At 44.0% G+C, this 21,688-nt stretch overlaps 1 protein-coding gene across 3 annotated transcripts in view; it reads left to right on the forward strand.

Annotated features, from left to right (window-relative positions):
- Positions 1 to 21,688, forward strand: part of FAM81A (family with sequence similarity 81 member A) — a 112,425-nt gene that overhangs the window by 14,778 nt on the left and 75,959 nt on the right. Inside the window, exon 1 of one of the 3 annotated variants that reach the window (XM_046007406.1) lies at positions 14,431 to 14,550. The exons of 1 other annotated variant lie outside the window; for it this stretch is intronic. The gene's annotated coding sequence lies outside the window, so the exon portion shown is untranslated. Of the gene's footprint in view, positions 1 to 14,430; positions 14,551 to 21,688 lie in introns of those variants that run through there. One more of the 3 variants, XM_046007408.1, reaches the window with a different exon arrangement.

The raw sequence follows: 21,688 nt of genomic DNA on the forward strand, positions 1-21,688 counted from the left end.
CAGTGCACTCATGTTCTCCAGGAGAATGCTGCTTTTTCTTTAATATGCACACACATCAATTAGGATCTTGTTAAAATGCAGATTCTGTTTCATAGATCTGCTGCAGGATTTGTAAATCCGCATTTTAACACAGAAGTGGCGCCGGGGTCCTGGTCCACAGACCACGCTTTGGGCAGCAGTGTTCTAGGGAGAAGTGGGGATCAGTGCATGGGAGGTCCCTGAGAGCCTGGCCGAAGATTCTGGTGCGGCAGCAGATGTGGCCCCCATCACTGGAGGTCGGAGAGATCCTCAAGTCCTGGACAGCCCACGCTTTAAAACAAGACAAACCAGGGGACACCTGGATTTCTGAAGGAAAACAGGTAGCTGCTTCTTAGGGGCAGAGAAGGAAACCGCTTCTGGCTGGGAGCTCTACCTCATGCTGCCTCCAACTTTTCCCGTTTGCTTGCCTCACGGAATCCTCTCCTGAATGGTTGCTCTTTTATCTAAAACATCGATCTAAAAATCCTTGCTTGGAAATGTGCCCTCCTTGGTCTTTGGTGCTTGGCTGTATCTTATACTGATTGTTGGCCTATACCTGGAGCTTTTGGTCCTGCCCAGGAAAAAGGATGGACGTCTTTAAGCTCTTTCTCTGGGGAAAGATTGTCTAAACCAACAAGCCCTGTGTGTGTGTCTGTCTGTCTGTCTATCTACCTATCTCGACTTCGTGTTTGAGCCAGGAAAGGAAAAGAAGGTTATTGTGGCCATATCTTCCTAACCGAATTAAGGTAGAGGCACATAGTATGTGTTCAATGTATACTTTTTTTTAAAAGGTAAAATTTAAAAAAAATAAAATTAACCATTAGAAAGTACACAACATAGTGGCATTTAGGATATTCACACTGTTGTGAAACACCACTTCTATCTAGTTTCATAAAATATTCAACACATACCTTTTTTTAATTAACATATGATGTATAATTTGTTGTGTAAGTCATACCTCTTGAAAGCTGTATGAAAGCAAAGATTATGTGGCTAATTCAAGACATTTCTGTCACTTCTTGAATTTAGTAGTCAATTTATTGACTCTTACAATTGGAAGTGTTTCAACTATATGAATATATTTTCACTTTGTTTTTTGATTTGCCATTATTCGGTATTGATGATATCAGCTATTATTTATGGAATGCCCCCTATGTCCCAGATCCTTCACATCTATTTTCTTCTTTAAGACTCACAGCCTAATGAAAAAGGTATTATTAACTTTTAATAGAAAAGAATCGCTAAGCTCAGAGACTTTAATTCACTTGCCCAAGGCCACACAGGTATCATGTGGGAGAGCTGAGGCTTAATCCAAGCCAGCCTGACTCTAAGACTTGATCTTTTAGTCACTACAAAATAATAATTCCCTATGTGTACACAGACTTATTATTTGTGACAAGTGTGAATTATGGAGTAAGTTAAACTCTCAGCAAGCATGAAATTGGATACATGCAGACTGAAGATTAAATACTTTGAAACAAGGGTTGAGAAGAAGCTAACCAAACAGCAGAAATCTTCACGAAACTGTTCAAAATTAAAGAGTTTTTTTTTTAAGGGTTTTATTTATTCATTGAGAGAGAAAAAAAAGAGACAGAGCACAAGCAGGAGAGGCAATGGGGAGGGAGAAGCAGGCTCCCCACTGAGCAGGGAGCCCAATACGGGGTTTGATCCCAGGACCCTGGAACCAGGACCTAAACATAAAGCAGGCGCTTAAATGACTGAGCCACCCAGGTGCCCCCAAATTAAGTTTTTGCTGGAAATTATTTCATGTAATTTCAGGAACTTGTATTTATTCACCTATTAAGATTCTAAAATCATGATTTATAACTATTACCTCCTTTCTCTTGCATCACTGGTTACCCTCCCTTTGCTGAATCACTACCATCAGAAAGGAAACCTGCTTCAGTGTCTTGTTTTTAAAAAACCAAAAAACTAAAAACCAAAAACCTTTGCTGACCCCATCTCATGACTTCTGGCTATTTTTTTTTCCTACCATTTTTCTGCTTCCCGTTGCTGCACAACTCCCAGAAATCACTGTCTACTGTCACTCCTTCTTGTATTCATCTTCTGCCATTTCCTCAGCCTGCTCCGATAGAGTCTGTCCCCACCACTCCACCCAAACAGCCCTCATGAAGGTCACCAGTGGCTTCCATGTTGCCAAATCCATCATCACCTTTTGCACCCTGATTCTGAAGCTTTTCGGCAGCCTTTCACGCAACTGTCCCGTGGGTCAAGACCCTCTTTGAAACTCTTCTTTTGCCTTTGGTGTCACCAGACTTTCTTGGTCCTCTGCCAACTACATGGGCTCCTTCTTTTCAATCTTCTTTCCTGGTTCTTGGTTCTTGAGTCTGGGCATCTGGTTCCTCCTGCTCTGCTCCAAGGCTTGGTTCCAGGACCCACACAATTCCCCATCCGTATGTCTTCCCTAGATGATCTCATCCATTCCTGTGGCTTTAAGTACCTTCTATATACTAGCGCTAATCCACTGAAACTTAACTTGATCCACTCAAACTTAACAGACTCTTACTTCCAGCTACCACCTTGATATCTCTTCTTGGAAATAATAATATACATAATAATAAGTAATAAAATTAATAGGCACCCCATCCTTAATATGTGTGAAACTGAGCTCCTGATTTCTGCCCCTAAACCTGCTCCTTCCACAGCGTTCTTCATTTCGTAAATGGCATCATAATTTACCCAGCAGCTCTGATTAAAAACTACAATGTCAACAACCTTGATCCCTCTTTCCTCCATGTCTAATTCATGACAGGTTGGCTGAACTCTGCCTTTACATCATATCCAACATCAGTCCACTGCTGTTGGTCTTCCATCTCCCCTACAACCATTGTAATCTAGGCCATCATCATACCTCACTGCTACAAAGGCCTTGAAACCAGTTTCTCTGCTTTCTCTTATGCCCTCGTAGAATTCATTCTCAAAATAGCCAACAGGACAAATTAGATCAGGTTACTCCTCTGCTTACCACTGCCCTTTGGTTCTCATCTCAATTAAAACCAAAGCTCCTTACAGTGGCTTTCAAGTTCCTACCACACACTGCCTTCTGAATTCATCTACTACTCCGCACCTTTCCTCTCTAAGCTCTGACCACACAAGCCCTCTTCCGACTCCCCTTATATGTCAAGACCCTGCTTTAGTGGGTGTTCCTTCTGCCTGCAGTTCTTTCCCCCTGCCTTTTGATCATCTGGGTGTCGAATACCAACTTCTTAGAGCAGTCCACGCTAACCATTCTTTCGGCACTAGCCATGCTCCATGCTGCTCACTATCCTATGCCTTTTTTTCTTTTCTCCACGATCCTCAACTCTATCTAAAATTGCTTTGCTCGCGGGGCGCCTGGGTGGCTCAGTCTGTTAAGTGACTGACTCTTGAATTTGTCTCAGGTCATGATCCAGAGGTGTGAGTTCAGCCCCTCGTTGGGTTCTGTGCTCAGCGGAGAATCTGCCAGAGTTCTCTCCCTTTTGCCCCTCCCCATGCTTGATTCCATTTGCCCTCTCTCTCTCAAATAATCTTTAAAAAAAATAAATGGGGCACCTGGGTGACTCAATGGGTTAAGCCTCTGCCTTCGGCTCAGGTCATGATCTCAGGGTCCTGGGATTGAGCTCCGCATCAGGCTCTCTGCTCCGCGGGGAGCCTGTTTTCCCCTCTCTGCCTAGTTGTGATCTCTCTGTCAAATAAACAAATATAATCTATAATAATAATAATAATAAATAAAATTGCTTTGCTCGTGTGTTTATTATCTTCCCCCATTCAAAATATAAGCTCCACGAAGGCATAGACTAATGTAGTCACTTAGACTACTAATGTATCCCCGTGGCCTGAAATACTGCCTAACACAGTTCAACAGATGAGGAAATTGAAGCTCAAAAATAAATGGATTTCCCCAAATCATTCAGTTAGTAAGAGAAGAGAGGAAGCCAAAATTTAAACCCAAATCTTTTTATTCTGAATCCAAGAGTCTTTCTGTTACATGATAATTTATGTAATTTATGTTGAGCAGACAAATTATTTCTATTATCCAAGTTATGAAAAAAAATCCCCTGGCTTTTTGTTGTTTGTAATGTTTATAAAAAGCTAACTAAAATGATTTTTTTTTCTTTTCTTTTCCCTTGCTCTAAAACATCATTGTCGTTCACACTTGCATATGAGCGCGCACACACACACACACACACACACACACATCACACCTTAAATGAGTATTCTATGTATCTGGAAAATATTTTTGCATTAATAAAATAGGCCTTTCCTTAACTATTTTATTTTAAGATTTTATTCACTTATTTGACAAAGAGTGAGAGAGAGAATGAACCCAGGGGAGAGGCAGAGGGAGAGGGAGAAGCAGACTTGTTGAGCAGGGAGCCTGATGCGGGGCTCGATCCAGGAACCCTGCAGTTATGACCTGAGCAGCAGGCAGACGCCCAACCAACTGAGCCACTCAAGCAACCCTTGACTATTTTATTTTTAATGAGTTAAGACTGACAGGAAAACCCATATACTGATTTTTTTTTTTGATCAGAGAGTTATTAAAATATATTTGGAACATTTTACTATGCAGTCAATGGGTTTATGTGGGTTTTTTTGAATAAAATTTCTTTTTAAATTAGTATCTTAAGTCCCCTTAAAAAGGTTTTATAATACCTTCTCAAATGGAAGAATTATGGTTTGCTAACCACACATTTTGAATGTGCCCGAAATAGAAATACAGAAATTATGTCCTAGGAAGAAAGGCAGTAATAAGACTCCAAGTAAATAACCCGAGAACTTTTAAAATAAAAGGTACATGTATTTTTAAACTATTCTCAAGATTTTTTCTCATAAATCTGGATTTTCTTTTATTTCTTATTTGCATCAAATGAATACATGTACTTATTTTATTTCTTTAAAAGATTTTTTTTTTAATTTATTTGACACAGAGAGTACACAAGCAGGGTGAGCTGCAGGCTGAAGAAGAGGGAGAAGCAGGCTCCCCTGCTGAGCAAGGAGCCCACATCAGGGCTCTATCCCAGGCCCTCGCGGGATCATGATCTGAGCTAAAGGCAGAGGCTTTAACCCACTGAGCCACCCAGGCACCCATATTTAATTTTTTAAAATTTTTATTTATTTATTTATTTATTTATTTATTTATTTGAGAGAGAGAGAGCACAAGCAGGGGAAACAGGGGAGGGAGAACCAGGCTCTCTGCTAAGCAGGGAGTCCAATGGGGGACTTGATCCCAGGACCCTGGGATCATGACATGAGCCGGAGGCAGAGGGTTAATCAACTGAGCCGCCTAGGTATCTGGGGATTTAGTTTTCCTAAATGCCTCAAACTATCATATATACTTCTTCTCCCCCAAACTTCTCAATATAGTGACATAACAATTTTGGATTAAACTAATAGTCAACGTTTCCATTATGTCTAGTGTTCGCAGCTGAGCCAGGTATAATCATACTTTTTGGCTTTTAGCCCTGGCGTTAATAATTGCCTCTTTGGCCACTGGTTTCATTCTTTTTGTACCACCCACTAGCTCATCTACAAACGTTCTGACAGAACTAGAATTCTTCTCACCGTGGTCAAACATACTAAGTAATCTGTTTCTCTCTCTCTCTTTCTCTCATTTTCTTGGCTGTATCCTCCCTGTGGTGCTCTGCTTTTTGCTTCAGTCCACACTAGTTGCTCTTTATAAGACCTGCTGGACATGAGTTCTGTGATTCCTTTTGTCATATTCCCAAGAATTTTTTTTGCTATTATTTTGAAGTGGATGTTTCTTTCGTTTTGGTTTACTTTCTAAAACAGTTAACATTTCTCAGTAGAGTCCTGAGAAAGGGTGTATATGGCGTACGCTTTTGGGAATTAGCATGTATGAAAATGTCTTTATTTTGCCCTCAGATGTGATGGATAGTTTAGCTGAGGGTAGAATTCTACAATGGAAATACGTTTCTCTCAGAATTTTAAAGGTACTGATGCTTATTTCACTGCTTCTGTTGAGAAGTGTGATGTCATTCTGACTCCTGATTCTTCGTAGGTGATATTCTTAGAGTCTTGAAGATTTTAGGATCCTCTCTTTATCTTTAGTGTTATGGGTTTTTTGTTTTGTTTTGTTTTTTTGGAGAGGAAGAGAAAGAGAGAGAGAAGGGGCATCGGGAGAGGGAGAGAATCTTAAGCAGACTGAATGCCCATCATGGAGCCCAATGCAGGGTTTGATCTCACAACCCTGAGATCATGACCTGAGCCGAAACCAAGAGTCGGACACTTAACAGACTGAGCTAGCCAGATACCCCGGGTGTTACAAAATTTCAAAGTGAGTTGCTTTGGTATGGTCTTTTATTATTCACTCAGTCAGATAATTGATAGTTCTAGTCAATCTAGATAATCATGTTTTTCAGTTATAAGAATTTTTTTTTTTTATAATTTTCTACAACTTTAGGGGGCTTACTATGGCAGTTTTACTGGTTGTCCCATCCTTCAATATTGCTCATAAAAAATGTTTGTGTTGAGGATTTTTTTAAGGTTTGGTATATTTATTTGACACAGAGAGATCACAAGTAGGCAGAGAGACAGGCAGAGAAGAGAGGGGAAGCAGACTCCCTGCAGAGCAGAGAGCCCGATGCGGGACTCCATCCCAGGACCCTGAGATCATGACCTGAGCCAAAGGCAGAGGCTTAACCCACTGAGCCACCCTGTGTTGAGGATTTTTCAAGACTTGATAATTTTCTCTTTTTAAACTGAATAAAAGAAAAGCTGATATCTCTTGTGGAGGTTTTCCTGCAGATATTATTAATTTCTTCCACAGGAAAAAGGTAGATTCTTCCTTGGAAAAAGCAAGGTCAAACTGATTATGGTAAGGTCAGACACTGGGTATGCTTAGGTTTCAAACTCACTGAATTAGCAATAATTTTGTTTTTGTCATTGAAACCTTTCCAAAAAGGTCTGCTGACTGTGAAGCACTGGAATTACTAAATTCTGTCCTCATGTGTAAAATAAAATAATTGAACCAATAATAATTAGTTATTCTAGTGACTGGATTTTGGGGAAAATAAGCCTGGAAAAGCTAAGGTCTAAATTCTGATGTAAGAGATGTGGGCAAAGATACTGGTCAGGAACAGGACTGCATCCACTCCTGATGCCAAGAACAAGGTAGCAGGTGGAGGAGAAGAATCGTAGAGGGCAAAACCCAGGTCAGATGGTGGGACTAGGGAGGTGAAAGTCTTTCTTGTTCTGATGATGCTTCTTGAAATCTTACTTTATATAGTTCATAGGAATAAATCAAACAACCGAAGGCAGGGACCAGATAATTGTGTGGTGTTGGTGGCAGTGGTGGTAGCCATTGATTCCACAGTCATTGTAGGTGCGTTCATCCTCAGAGATGTCCATTGTGAGAATGACTTCAACTGGCAGGTGGAGGAAGGAGGATGGACCAGTGACGCCATTTTCACTTTTCCCATGGCACCAAATACATAGGGCTCTTTCCCTTTTTAAGGGCCTGGGTGGATACTTAACTTGGTTGAATCATTTAGGTGGGGCAGTAAAAAGTCAGATATATAAGGCAGAAGACCTACTGTGACAATCTCGCTCATTGTTCTTAGAGAAGAGAGACTTTGGAATTCACGTTAGGTGCAGCCAAAAATGACCTAGGATATTAGGACCAATGCATACACTTGACTAAGACCTTGATAACTACATGTAAAGGAAAGGGATGGTTTTGACACCGGAAGGAGAATTAGAATTGTTGCAAGACAAGCAACATGAGTAACGGTGTGAAGAACGAGTCAACCAGATTAATTACCAAATTCTGTCTCCATATATTAGATAAAATAGTTGAGCCAATATTAATTAGACCACCATTCGTCCAATTGGGTCATAGGAGAAAGTACTAAGAATAAAATTTAAGTGACATTAGATATAACAAATAATATTAAAATAGTAACTAAAATATTATTTGAAGTTTTTTACATAAATTGATCTCCATTAGAACCCAGTTAGATAGGCACTGCATTACCCCCATTTTACAGATGATGAAACTGTATCAAGGAGAGTTTAAGTAACTTGCTTAAGCACATACCAATAGTTTCCGGCAACCTCACAGCATGGAGCATTCTAAGGAAAATAAGAATGTGTCAGATTTATGATTATGATTCTAAGGGGGAAGAGAAGGCTATTTCTTCAGTCCATAGTGATGATAGCTTAATTTCATGACTCTGTGGTCCTCCAGCTCCTGATAGAATATCCTACAACCCACTTATTCTTGCCTTGGGAAATCTGTTATATGTGCATGAAAATAATTGAAGTGTATCCAAATATTGAAGGGGAAACAAGGAGGATTATACTTGGTATTTCCCTTTTAAGAGCAATTGTAAAAAAAAAAAAGAGCTGTTGCATAAAAAATTAATTTTATTTTAAGTGCAGAGTATGTATGTCTACTAATTAAGACTTTTGGAAAGTATATAGTTCTATATACCTTTTGCTGACAAGCATGCGCTCATCAAGAACTTGCTTCAGTTTTATTATTTAAGAAGATGTTCAAATCCCAACTCATCTCTGGCTCTGTATGTTTTAAACTAAAGATTCTTTTATCAGATTCATTCGGAAAATTACGCTACATCTTGACTCTTTTGCTAGTACAGTCCTGGGATGAAGCTGTAAGAAATCAGGCAGAATATTAAAATTAATTTACTCTTTACAAAAAGTTTTTTAGTATGTTACTATTCATATTCTTTGATATGTTTTATCCTTGGGGGAGATAAAGGGAGAAGGAAAAGTACTTATTTAGGTCTCACTGTGCCACACATATTATATACTGAAGTTTGTGTTGCATTTTTCCTCTCTAGTCTCATGTCATCATGGAGAGGCCATCTAGCACCTGGTTAAGGCACAGGGTGGCATACGAGGGACCCATATTCAGTTTATCATTTCAGTACCTAATAGCTTCGGAATCCTAGACAAGCCACATAATACCTCAAAGCCTCAGTTTTACTCATGAGCTATTGCAAGGAAGACATGAAATTCTATAGGTAAAGCATTTAGCATGGGGTCTGACATAGAAACATTGGCTATTTGTACCACCAGCCCAGTGCCAGTAAGGACAGGATTCTGTAAAGACAGGATTGATAATCTTAATTTTTCCTTCGATTAGCTTCACTGTGGTTTGGTGTGGCAATGCATACCATAACATGTATGTTGTGCATATTTTCACGTAGTGGGTATTGTTTGTTTCTTTTTTTTTTTTTAAAGATTTTATTTATTTATTTGACAGAGAGAGATCACAAGTAGATAGAGAGGCAGGCAGAGAGAGAGAGAGGGAAGCAGGCTCCCTGCTGAGCAGAGAGCCCGATGCGGGACTCGATCCCAGGACCCTGAGATCATGACCTGAGCCGAAGGCAGCGGCTTAACCCACTGAGCCACCCAGGCGCCCCTATTGTTTGTTTCTTGTTGTTGTACGGAAGTGAAGGTTATCTTTTAGTTCTACCTATGAGGATCACTGTCCCACACATAACGTACTACTGAGCGGGGAAGCTGAAGCAAGAGTGTCAGCTTATGTGGGGCTTCATTATTTGAGCTGTGGTACCGTGACTAGCTACTACAAGGTAGATAAACATATTTGCTGAACTATACTGAGCCGTTGTGGCATGAAACTTTGAGGGCATCTGGGTGTCTCAGTCGGTTAAGCGTCTGCCTTTAGTTCAGGTCATGATCCCAGGGTGCTGGGTCCCTATGTTGGGCTCCCTGCTCTGTGGAGAGTCGGCTTCTCCCTCACCTTCTGCCCTCCCACCCTGTCCCCCACTCTGCTTGCTAGCTCTCTCTCTCACTCTCTGTCTGTTTCAAATAAATACAATCTTAGAAAAAAAAGATAACACTTCCTAAGTTAACACTTCTCTAAGCAGAATCTTTCAAAATTCTTTGCCTTCTCTCCTGGTTGTACCTTAATTATAGTTACTTTAAAAAATCCTGTGAGACTGATTCACCAACAAATTCATAAGCAAAACATCATTTCTGAGAGAATCAGCCAACATCTGAAGGGAAACTATTAGCAAAAACATGTCAATTACAGTTTACTTAAAACATATGAAGAATCTGTTATTTTTTTTTTTTTTAAAGATTTATTTATTTGACAGAGAGAAATCACAAGAGAGGCAGGCAGAGAGAGAGGAAGGGAAGCAGGCTCTCCACTGAGCAGAGAGCCCGATGTGGGACTCGATCCCAGGACCCCGAGATCATGACCTGAGCTGAAGGCAGCGGCCCAACCCACTCAGCCACCCAGGCGCCCCGAATCTGTTATTTTTACATATGAAAGAGTAAAAATGGGATTTCCTTAATCCTAAGATGTTACTATTATCAACAAAGAAAAGCCATAAAGAATGATATATATCCTGTTAACTGGTTATTAATCTAAATTTTTAGTTGGTTATTAGGAAAATAGTGTCCCAAGGTCTGAACCCCACCTCTGCTCTATGTAAGATTCCTCTTATTTGATGAAACAGTTAGAAAAAAGCCAGGGATGCCTGGCTGGCTCAGTCAGTAGAGTGTGCGGCTCTCGATCTCGGGGTTATGAGTTTGAGCTCCACATTGAGTGTAGAGATTACTTAAAAATAAAATCTTAGGGGCGCCTGAGTGGCTCAGTGGGTTGAGCCTCTGCCTTCAGCTCGGGTCATGATCCCAGGGTCCTGGGATCAAGCCCCATGTCGGGCTCTCTGCTTGGCGGGGAGCCTGCTTCCTCCTCTCTCTCTGCCTGTTTCTCTGCCTACTTGTGATCTCTATCAAATAAATAAATAAAATCTTTATTTAAAAATAAATAAATAAAAAATAAAATCTTAAAGGAAAAAAAGGGATTGGGGATGGTGGTGATGAACCTAATGGTAGAATTGATTGAGTACAAAATGACGTATTGTGTTCTCCATCGCTTCATGACTGCAATGGTGTATATAAAAGCGGAGACTTTTTTTCTCCTATCTTGAAAATATTCACTTGGCACTAGAAACCTATTGATCATATTTCTCATCTTCCCTGTACTGCCAACTCCTCTAAAAAGTGACCCATGTCTGCTTTTGCCTTTGTCCAGCAGTCCGTCTTTTCTTAACCCGCAGCAATCTCATAATGAAAAATAATTATGGAGATTACCAGTGACCTTCTGTTCACTAAATTTCCTTGGCTTTATATAGGACTTGTTGCCTTAAACTTTTCTCTGACGTTGTCCCCGTCCTTCCTCCGGTTTTTCCTCATTGTTTGCTTTGTAGGAACCATCTCCCTCTTCCTGGTCCCTATATGGGACTATTCCTTGCAGTCCAATCCTTGGACACATTTTTCTTGGTGAAGAACTGTGTGACACCGTGTGACATACCTCACAATGGATCTTGACTCCTAACTGAATTTCAAGCCTCGGTTGAGTATTGCTGATTCCAAGATAAATATTAACTCTTTATCCTGCAGGGCTCACTACATTATTGGCCTCACTGTATTCTAGCCTTTTCAAATACCACTTTTGACCCATACAAGCCTTTGATCTTTACCTAGATGTGCATGTCTGCTGGCCTCAGTGATGCCCTGTACATCATATCTTCATGATTTTTGGTGGTGTTGAGACACAGGTAGGACCAGAATTTGGCTATGTGATAAATTACTTTAAAAAAAAAATCTTCATAGTGTATCACTATGTACATTATACTATGTATTGTGATATACTTCACGAGATTTTTCTATTTAATGATGGGTTGGTGAATAGTAGAACAGTCATCAAATTTATAAAATTGTTCTCTGTGATGAAACTATTATTGATAATCTTTGCCAGTATAAAGTGATTTGTGATAAATTATAGTTTTAAGTTTTTTTAATTTTTAATTTTTTAAAGATTTTATATATTTGCCAGAGAGAGAGCGAGAAAGAGCGCAAGCAGGCAGAGGGAGAAGCAGGCTCCCTGCTGAGCAAGAAGCCTATGTGGGGCTCAATTGCAGGACACTGGGATCATGACCCAAGCCGAAGGCAGACGCTTAACAACTGAACAATCCAGGCATCCCAAATCATAGTTTTCTAATTAAAGTAAAGCAAAAAAAATCTATTTCCTGTAATGAGCTGTGATCAATGATTCTGGATAGATAGTTTTTTGAAATGTAGCCTACTGGGGCACCTGGGTGGCTCGGTCAAGTGTCTGCCTTCTGGTCAGGTCACGATCCCAGAGTCCTGGTATAGAGCCCCACATTGAGCCCCACATAAGAAGGTTCCTTGCTCAGCGGGAAGCCTGCTTCTCCCTCTCCCTCTGCCCCTCCCCATGGCTCCTGTGTTCTCTCTCTCTGTTCTAAAAAAAGAAAAATAAGTCGGACACCTAACCAACTGCACTACCTAGGTGCCCCTGGTATGATTTTTGAGAAGGAAATTAAAGTCAGGCTAAATAGATGGGTTTATATATGTGACCAGAGCTCTTCCCCTTCCAGCCCTCCCTTTCTTTGCCCTTGAGAGTGAGGGAGTCTTGCAGCAAAAGAGCATCAAAATTATGCTTTGTAGGCCAGCAGAAGCAGCTGCAGGGAGTTTTTTCCTGGTTTATAGGTGCTCTACTCTGAGGAACATAAGGGTCCACTGTCCATCTCCTAGGAAGCCAGGGATGGGTGTCCTGAGGCTCTGATTCAAGGAGTGGCAGGATGGAGCTGGAACCAAGGAAAAGAGTGGAAAAGTAAGCAGAGAGGGGAAGTGAGGCAGGGAGAACTTTCATGTGTCCATTTGAGATGCGTGCCTTACACACTGGAAGGCAACCCAACAGGACAGGCAAGAAACATTTTGAACCCTCCTCAGGACTCTTTGAGGGTGGGTCCCGGGTTTGAATGGGCACTCTCCAGTAATACCTGCACACCCTTCCCGACACAGTGACAAGTTACGTATGAAAGTCAATGGGAAACTGAGTGATACTGTTACCACCATGACATAGGATTCAATTCAATATATATTTACTGAATGTATACCGTGTGCCAGGCAGTGGGAACCAAAGGAAGGAAAAGAAACAATAATCGTTGAGCCTTTGCAGACATAAAGGGATGCTGTTAGTCAGATCTTCTTATCATAGATCTCAAAGCCTTATACTCTTCTTATCATGGTGGCAGTTTCACATATGTCTGTGATTTTTTTCCTTACTGCGTCTCAGGCTGTAAGCTCTATGAGAGCAGAGAGCTGTGTCTTTTTCTTCTTCACATTGTGTCTTAAAGCTAAGCATAGATGCTAGTCTTGGAAAGGCATCCAATATTGTTGATTGAATGAGTGTTACTATGTATTACCCCTTTGTGTGTGTGTGTGTGTGTGTGTGTGTGTGTGTGTGTGTGTGTGTGTGTGTGTTGGGGGGTATTATCCCATTTTATAAGTGTGGAAACAGCCACAAAATACCCAAGTCCACACCGAAGGCAGGATTCCAAACTGACGAAGGGAGGATTCCAAAACAGTTCAGGCTGACTCCACAACCCAGGGTCTTAATATCAAGTCATGCGCCATTCCCGGGGTTGGAGGGGCCCAGACTGGTAGGAGAGATGGACAAGAATGCACGCACTGGGTAAATACTAGCGACATGAAAGAGACACGAACCGGAGGCGGTGAGGCGGGGAAAGGTGGGGGTCCCCAACTCTGTTTAAATCCCGCGCACCCAGAGGAAGCAAAATTGAGTGGATCGGCTCGTGCATCCTGCTCAGAATCCAAATTGAGAGGAAGGTGGAAAGAGTCAGGACGCCCTGGGAAAGGAATGAGGGAGAAGGGAGGAGGAAGGGAAGTCAAGAAGAGGGGTGGCGGCGTTTCCTTCTTGCGTCGTGTCTGTTGCGGCGCAACACAATCCTTGGACCCAGCGGGAGCTGTCAAGGTGATTCATTAAATGGCACTTGGCAGCCACGAGGCTAAGTTCACCTGCCCAGGTGGGGCGTCAGCGCGCGAGCAGCTCACCAGACGGTGGCCTCATAAAATAGCTTCTCCCCGATCTGGAAGGGAGTGGAGGGGAGATAAATAACGCTTTCTTGTGGGAAAGAGGTTTAGTAAATAAGGAATGTGAGGGCTCTGAAGAGAATTACAGTGCAAGCACCATGGCTATTATCCTAATCAGACACCATTTCAACACCTCTCCCTTCAAGTCATCCAGCCCTACAACAGGATTTATTTTCCAATAAGCGAAATCCCCGCCCGCCAACTCCGAGCCGCTTGGATAAGAGCTCAGTGGGAAACAGCAGCGACGAGGAGAGGCTATTTTGGGTGTGGGAACGCGGAGGGAGGAGGGGCGGCGCCGCCAGGCTGGGCGCGGGTGCGCGGGGAAAGCCTCCAGCTCGGGCTGCCACGGCAACCGCGTCCAGGCAACGCGCCCGGAAGCGGCTTGGGCGGCGCGCGGCGGCTCGCGCCCCCCGGGAGCCGCGAACCCGGCCGGGCCGCGCGCCGGGCCAGGCGGCAGGCGCGCGCTGATTGGACGGCGCTCCCCGCGGCGCGGGCCCGCAGCCGGGCGCCCCGCACAGCCCGCGCCAGCGGCCGCCGCACCCAGCCGCGCCGGCGAGGACATGGGCAGCAGCGGCGCGCCCGCCCCCCGCGCGGGTGAGTGACGCGCCCCGGGCCCCCGGTCGGACGTGCTCCGCTCCCTGGCTGCGGGAGCTCCCTGGGACGGCCGGTGACCTTGGGGCAGCCGCCGGGGAGATAGGCTTGGGGGGCAGAGAGAGAGCTGCGCGTGGCCCATGTGACGTGCTGCCGGCGAGAGGGTTAACTGCATGCTGACGCGAGGGGATGAAGTTGGGCACGGAACGCAACTGGCATTGCATTTTTGCGGGGGCCGAGAGGAGTTGCGTGCTAGCAAACCAACAGAAGCCAGGAGGGACTGTCTGGGGGAGCTGGGGTGCTGCACATATTGCCAGGGGGTGGTGGTAAGTCAGCCGTCCCACTACTCAGAGCTGAGTGACCTTGGACCGGTTAACCTCTCTGCCTCCCCCTACCCCTTTCACATTGAAGGGAGAGGCTTGGGCTCTTTGCGGTTTCACAGTGCTGTTGTACCCTTGCACTGTAAGCTGAGAAAGGGCCCCAAAGTAGGGTTCTGCTGGAACAGGATATATAGGACTCAATCATGTTTGTTAGACAAGGCGTTTCCATTAATTGGCTCTCAAAGGGGCAAGAAATGTTACTGTTTTATGGAAGATAATGGACAGAAAACCGTGGGTGGCCCAGAGAGTGCCTTCTCAAGATGCCCAGGTTGAAACCTCTTGGGTGCTCTAAAAGTCAGGAACAAAATCAGGGTTAATCCTCCGGAGTTGTTCTTTCTAGTAGTTAATCTCATAGGAAACTTTGTATTTGAACAGGTAAAATCAAAACCCAACAGTGGCAGGCAGCAGCAAATTAAGTGAGTCATTTCTTCAGTATGCACGAGGTTGTGTGTGTGTGTGTGTGTGTGTGTGAGTGCGCGCGCGTGTGCGCGTGCCCGGCTGCGCTCACGCTCTCATCTTAAAGTCTGTGTATGTCAGTGATAGGAATTATTTCATAGGAGTAACCAGAAATAACGCTAGAATGATTTGAGTCCACAGGAGTGCAGCTCTCTGGGAAGCAGGGGCAAACATTTGCAGCTTGCTCTTTAAATAGGAGTTGGGTTTGTGAAAGTAAATAGATTCTTTACTGAGAACCATCCCTAGAGTTTGCCCACTGTGTTCCGGTGGGGGCCTTGTCATGGAGTGTGTGTATGTGAGGAAGGTACCTCTGAGACCCAGTAGGCTGTGACACCTTTTCTATTTTTAGCACTGGCTGGTGCTAAAAAGACACTCAGGCCCCTTTGTATATTCTCAGTCCATAACTTCCCTCTTCCAAGAAGAGGAGAGGGAGAAAGTGCCCTGTCCCTCTCATGGGTCCTTGGGGTTGCTTCTTCTGGCTTTCTGCTCTAAATCCTTAATGTTCATTCCAATCTGATTTCATCTGTATAAAAATGTGGGCTGGGAAGATATTTTCAGTGTTAATGAATAGCTTCTGTAAGCTTGTTTACGTGATGGTTTAATAATCTCTAATGGTTTACGTGTTAAAAATCTGATATCATTCGGACGGAAAAATCTTACTGCAGGAATTCAGCCACTAAGCCCTACAAATCTTTGGTGAATCATACTTTATTATACTTGGAAACCTCGTGGACAAACTAGTCCACTTTCTCTCTGTGTAGGCCACTGGCCTTTGTGTCTCCAAACCTGCCTTTCAGTCTCTTGTTTCTCACTCCTACAGTGATACTCCTGAATTTTCATTTTTCTGCAGCTGAGCCCATCGTCCGTGCCTCCCCTAGCTCCAGAGCCTGAGTGAACAATTTCTCTCAGAATAGCCCTCTCCCGTCTCAGTCTCACCGGAGCAGGGATTGGATTTCCTGCTTCTCAGTGCTACCTCCAAACCATTAACCCGTTCACTAACAAAGTCTTCCGTTCACAAGGTCATGCTGTCTGCTCATGCCCTATACCCTCCTTCTTATGTTCAGGATCAGTGCTTGCCAAACCTCATGGTTCCTTAGAATCACCCAGAGTATTATGAAAAAAATGTGGCACTTTAGATTGTCTCAAACACACCAAATGAGAATCATCAAGATGGGCAAGACCTACAAATCCTTATTTTAAAAACAAACCTGAAAAGAAGAAGGAGGAGGAAGGAAGATGGGGAGAGAAAACCGAGTTCTGTGGGTGATTCTGATATATACCCCGGTTTGGCAAGAACTTCCCTTGATGCTACAAAAAAGTAACAGACAGATAAACACGAGCAACTAGCTTGGTTCTCTTCTCTACCTTGTCTCTTGTCCATGACATTGGGGTTTATGCTGAGGCTCTATTAACTCATTGACCTTGAAGTTCCTCAGGGTCTTCAACTCCTATGGCCTTAATGTCCACTTTACTTCAACCACTCACATTTTGGATTTGTTTAGTTTGGGGAATTTTTTCTGTCTTCAAGATCTGGACTTTAGTCTGCTCAGCTGATTCTTTCTACTTACGGCACAGAATTTTAACCATTATTGAGAACTCTGGTCCCTTAATTGCTTGCTGTTCCAATCCCCTTATGGCTTCATTTCTCCGCTTGGGAGTCTAGATGTTGCCAGCCATTTCTGTTCTGTCTGGAATCCTGGAATCTTTATTCTTAACATATTGAGCTTCTCATATTCCAGTCCTCAATCCAAAATCACCCTCATTATCTACTTTTTCTTCTCCTAGCCTGCCAAGTTATCCAGGAGAAAGTCACAAAGACCTGTGGACTGATTCCACTGCAAATTTATGCTGGCTCTAATTTCACCTAGGTCTTGCTTTTCTATGAAAATAAAATCCATCTTTTATTAACTCGCAACTGCATTCCTTTAGAGGTTGTGCCAGATCTTCCCATTCCTTACACTTCCAGTTTCCTTTCGGCAGACAGCCTTTTTTCACTGAAGAGATGAAGGATGTCCACGTCCTGGTTTACTGCCCTCTGCCTCAGTATAAGCTGTCATTGTACCTACCTTACCACCCGAAACATTTTTCTTTCTTTCTTTCTTTTTTTTTTTTTAAGATTTTATTTATTTGTTTGACAGAGAGATCACAAGCAGGCAGAGAGACAGGCAGAGAGAGAGAGAAGGAAGCAGGCTCCCTGCGGAGCAGAGAACCCGATGTGGGCCTCGATCCTAGGACCCTGGGATCATGACCCGAGCTGAAGGCAGAGGCTTTAACCCACTGAGCCACCCAGGCACCCCATTCTTTCTTTCTTTTTAAAAAAAGATTTTATTTATTTATTGGAGAGAAAGAGAGAGCACAAGCAAGGTGAGGGACAGAGAGAGAAGCAGACTCCCCACTGAGCAGGGAGCCCACTGTGGGGCTCGATCCCAGGACTCCAGGATCATGACCTGAGTCTAAGGCAGACACTTAACTGACTGAGCCACCCACACTCCCCCTAAACATTTTTCTTTACCCATCTTTGTCCTTCTTTATTTCCTCTTTCTGTGAGGCAAAACAAAACAAAACAAAAAAAACCCCTACAAGTCCCCTTCCCATAATTAACCCATATACACTGCACACTCTCCATTCTCTGGACTTGCCCCCTTCCTTCTTGCCTCATGAGGGAGCTTGCTTTGTCTCTTATTCCCTCTCTTCGGTTTCTTTGGTCCCTCCTTACTGTGCCCCACTCTCACCCCACCGTATATGCAAGTCATCTTTCTCATAATAAAAGAAACTGTGCTAGAGTCCCAGCTCTGTCTGCTAGAACTTTCTGTGATGTTGGAAATATCTTGTACCTGCGCTGTCCAGTGTGATTGTCACTGGCCACAGTGTGACTACTGAGCATGTGAAATGTGGCTAATGTGATCGAGGAACACAATTTCCAGTTTTTGTTAATTTTTATTAAGATTTTTATTTATTTATGAGAGAGAGAGCGAGAGCACACATGAGTAGGGGCAGAGGCAGAGGGAGAGAGGGAGAAGCAGACTCCCCACTGAGCAGGTAGCCGGATGTGGGCTGAATCCCAGGACCCTGGGGTTGTGACCTGAACCGAAGGCAGACGCCTTAACCTTAGCCAACTGAGCCACCCCGGCGGCCCAGGTTTTTGTTAATTGTAAATTCATTTTAAGAGCACATGGGGCGATGGCTCCAGCGTCTGGCAGTGTCGTGTGCACCCTGCTGCTGTGTTCTACTGTCTTCTGGGTTTCCCTCCTCTGACTGCCCACTCACTTGTCTAGCTCCACCCTCACCTTTGTGCTGAAACTGCTTTCTTGTGGGGCTCCCGCAGCGGTGTCCTGGTGGCAGAGCTGAGGCCTTTACTCTGTCTTTCCCTCCTTGATCTGCTCTGCCGCCTGCTGCCTGGATCTCTCTCTTCCCTTGTCTCCATGTCACTGGTTATCCACGAGCAGCTCAATCCTCTTTATCTCCTGTTTCCCCCAGACTTCTGGACGTGGGATTCTGTGGGGTCCTGTCCTTGGCGTTCTTCTCTTCCTCTGCTGACCTCCTGCCTTCTCTCTGTCCCAGCTGTCAGCTCACCTTGGGGCTGACGTTTGTTGTCATTGGGTGGTTGTCCTGGGCATTACTGGGCGTGGTGACTGACCTGTACCCTGTCCTTTCATCCCCCTCTCCGCCTCTGTGAGGCACGTACTCCCATCATTCCTGTTATGCAGGTGAAGAACTTGGAAGAGAGAGAAATGAGAATAACCTCAGTCAGTGACTGGTTGTGAAGGGGCAGATCTGAGAAAGGAATTCCGGCACTCTGACCTGAGAGCCTGCTTTCACTAAGCTTTCCCTACACCTCCAGAGGCCTTCAGATCTGCATTTCGAGCCTACCCTCTCCCAAATCCCATTCGGAATCTGATACACAGAAGCACGACTGTTTGGTCTCTAAACAGCTCCTTGTCTTGGCTTCCTTAAATCACTTTCCCCTTTTTAACTTTTTATTATGAAATAATTCAGATTTACAGAAGAGTTGTAAGAATAACTTAAATAATTTGCATCTTTAACCCAAATTCTACATATGTTAACTATTTGCCTCACTTGCTTTATCCTTCTCTTTCGTGCTCTCTCTCCACACACATAGACACACACACACACACACACACACTCATGCATGCACACATACATATGTTGTTGTAGTTTTTCAGAGCCTTTTCAGAGTTAAGCTGTAGACACAATGCCTCTTTACCTACCTCTCCCAGTACTTCAGTGTTATTTCCTAAAAAACAGGACATTTCAGGGCACCTGGGTGGCTCAGTGGGTTAAAGCCTCTGCCTTTGGCTCAGGTCATGATCTCAGGGTCCTGGGATCAAGCCCCGCATCAGGCTCTCTGCTCAGTGGGGAGCCTGCTTCCCCCTCTCTCTGCCTGCCTCTCTGCCTACTTGTGATCTCTCTCTGTCAAATAACTAAATAAAATCTTTAAAATAAAATAAAACTTAAAAAAAAAACATAAAACAAGGACATTCCTTGCATAACGAGCATCCAAAATTGAGACATTGTCATTGATCCCGTACTGTTGTCTAATCTACAAACCTTACTTGCATGTCACCACTGTTTAATCTACAGACCTTACTCACATGTCACCAATAGCCCTAATACTGTCCTTCATAGTAAAAGAGGAGGAACAAATCTTTAAATCTTTAGCTGTGTTTGTTGTCATGCCTCTTTAATCTCCTTTCGTCTGGATGGTTCCTCAGTTGTCCTTTGTCACTCTCGGATTTGATGCTTTGGAAAGGTACAGGCTGATATTTTGTACAATTTCCTTTAACTGAGGTTTGCCTGGTGCTTCTCATGGTGGATTTCGGGAGGCACCCCACAGGGCAACAGTGTGCCCCTCTCACTGCCTTCGCTAATGATTTCCATGCCTGTCGCCGTCCTCTGTGACCCGCTCTTGATTACCTGGCTCATTCTCACTTCTCTTCGCCACCCTCCCACATGCAGGTGACCATTGAGCGTTGAGATGCTCCCTGCAGGGTCTCCCTCAATTGCTGGCTTCCTTTCTGTTCCTACCGCCTCCCTCCTGTTTCAGGAGTCGACACCTCTGCCCACCACCTCTGCCCACGATCCCAGCAGCCCTCCACCAGGAGCCCCTGTGCTGGGAATTTCCACAAGGCAGTGCTTCCTCTACTTTGCCCTCCCTCCACACTTTCTCCTGCTGCCCTGCGTTCCCTTCACTCATCCCTTTGAATGCCCAACTCAAATTCTTTTCTCGATGGCCCAGTTTGTACTGGTCCTGCCTTTGGCCCAGAGGTGAGGCCTGGTTTGCCTGCTGGCCTGTTTTATTTCCCTGTCGGCTTGAAGCTCTGGAGTGGGAGCCTTGTCTCGTTCAGTGCTGTCGAGGCTCAATGACTATTTGCTGACTGGACTCATTTCCTTGATGAAATCATTTCGTGAACTGCGCAGAGTGATCTTAGAGTTGTCTGCTAGCATCTGGTACATGATGGTGGGTGGGAGCCCCATGCCTTACTCCGGGAGTCAGGTAGATTGGGGGTTCAAAATAGGGCCTTTTAGCAAACTGACAGGTAATCTGAAAAGGTACTAACGTGTTTTAAGTGGAGTAAGTGATTTTCCCCTAATGACACCTGAACCTGGTATGTAGGTGTCAAGACAAAGAAATGGCACATTTGATTAAAAAAAGAGAGTAGAGAAACCTAACATAGCATATTAAAAATGGCCCATCTATTCCTTCACACCCCAAATGAGCAGCTGCATGTGTGAGAAGCAGTTTCTCAGGCTCCCATCCTCCCTGGGAGCCCTCGGACCACCTGTTTCTCTCCTCTTCATTGTCTGGCTGCCTCTCCCTCCACGGCTGGCCCGCAGCACTGCCTTTCCGCCTTCACTCCTTCCCCCCTTCTCCCTTGTTTCTCCTTCTGCCCGTTCCTTTCTCTTAATAACTCTTCTGCTTTCATCCCTTTCTCCGTCTGCATTATTTTACTTTTTGATGTGTTGGGTGTGGTTTTAGGTCCCATGCATTTTAAATATGAAAGCAGGTGAAAAAAGATAAAGAGTGTTTTTGTTTTTTACTCTTCAGTGGTCTTCTGTTGATCCCCTCCCCACCCCCCACCATGACTCAGTGGCTCTTGGTATTTTAAAAACATAGCAGAGATTATAAAATGGTTTATTCGGTTACCTTTCTGGCCCACCAGGAAAGTTCCTGGGAATGTGCTGGTTGACAGACATCAAAAGGCCTGAATTTTTCAGTCTCTGCTAAAGCAAAATTGGCATTTGAAGTCAGTCATCAGATCGTGGGGTGGTGAGTTGTTGAGATT

This window comes from Meles meles, chromosome 6 (assembly GCF_922984935.1).
Source record: "Meles meles chromosome 6, mMelMel3.1 paternal haplotype, whole genome shotgun sequence".
Taxonomy (NCBI): domain Eukaryota; kingdom Metazoa; phylum Chordata; class Mammalia; order Carnivora; family Mustelidae; genus Meles; species Meles meles.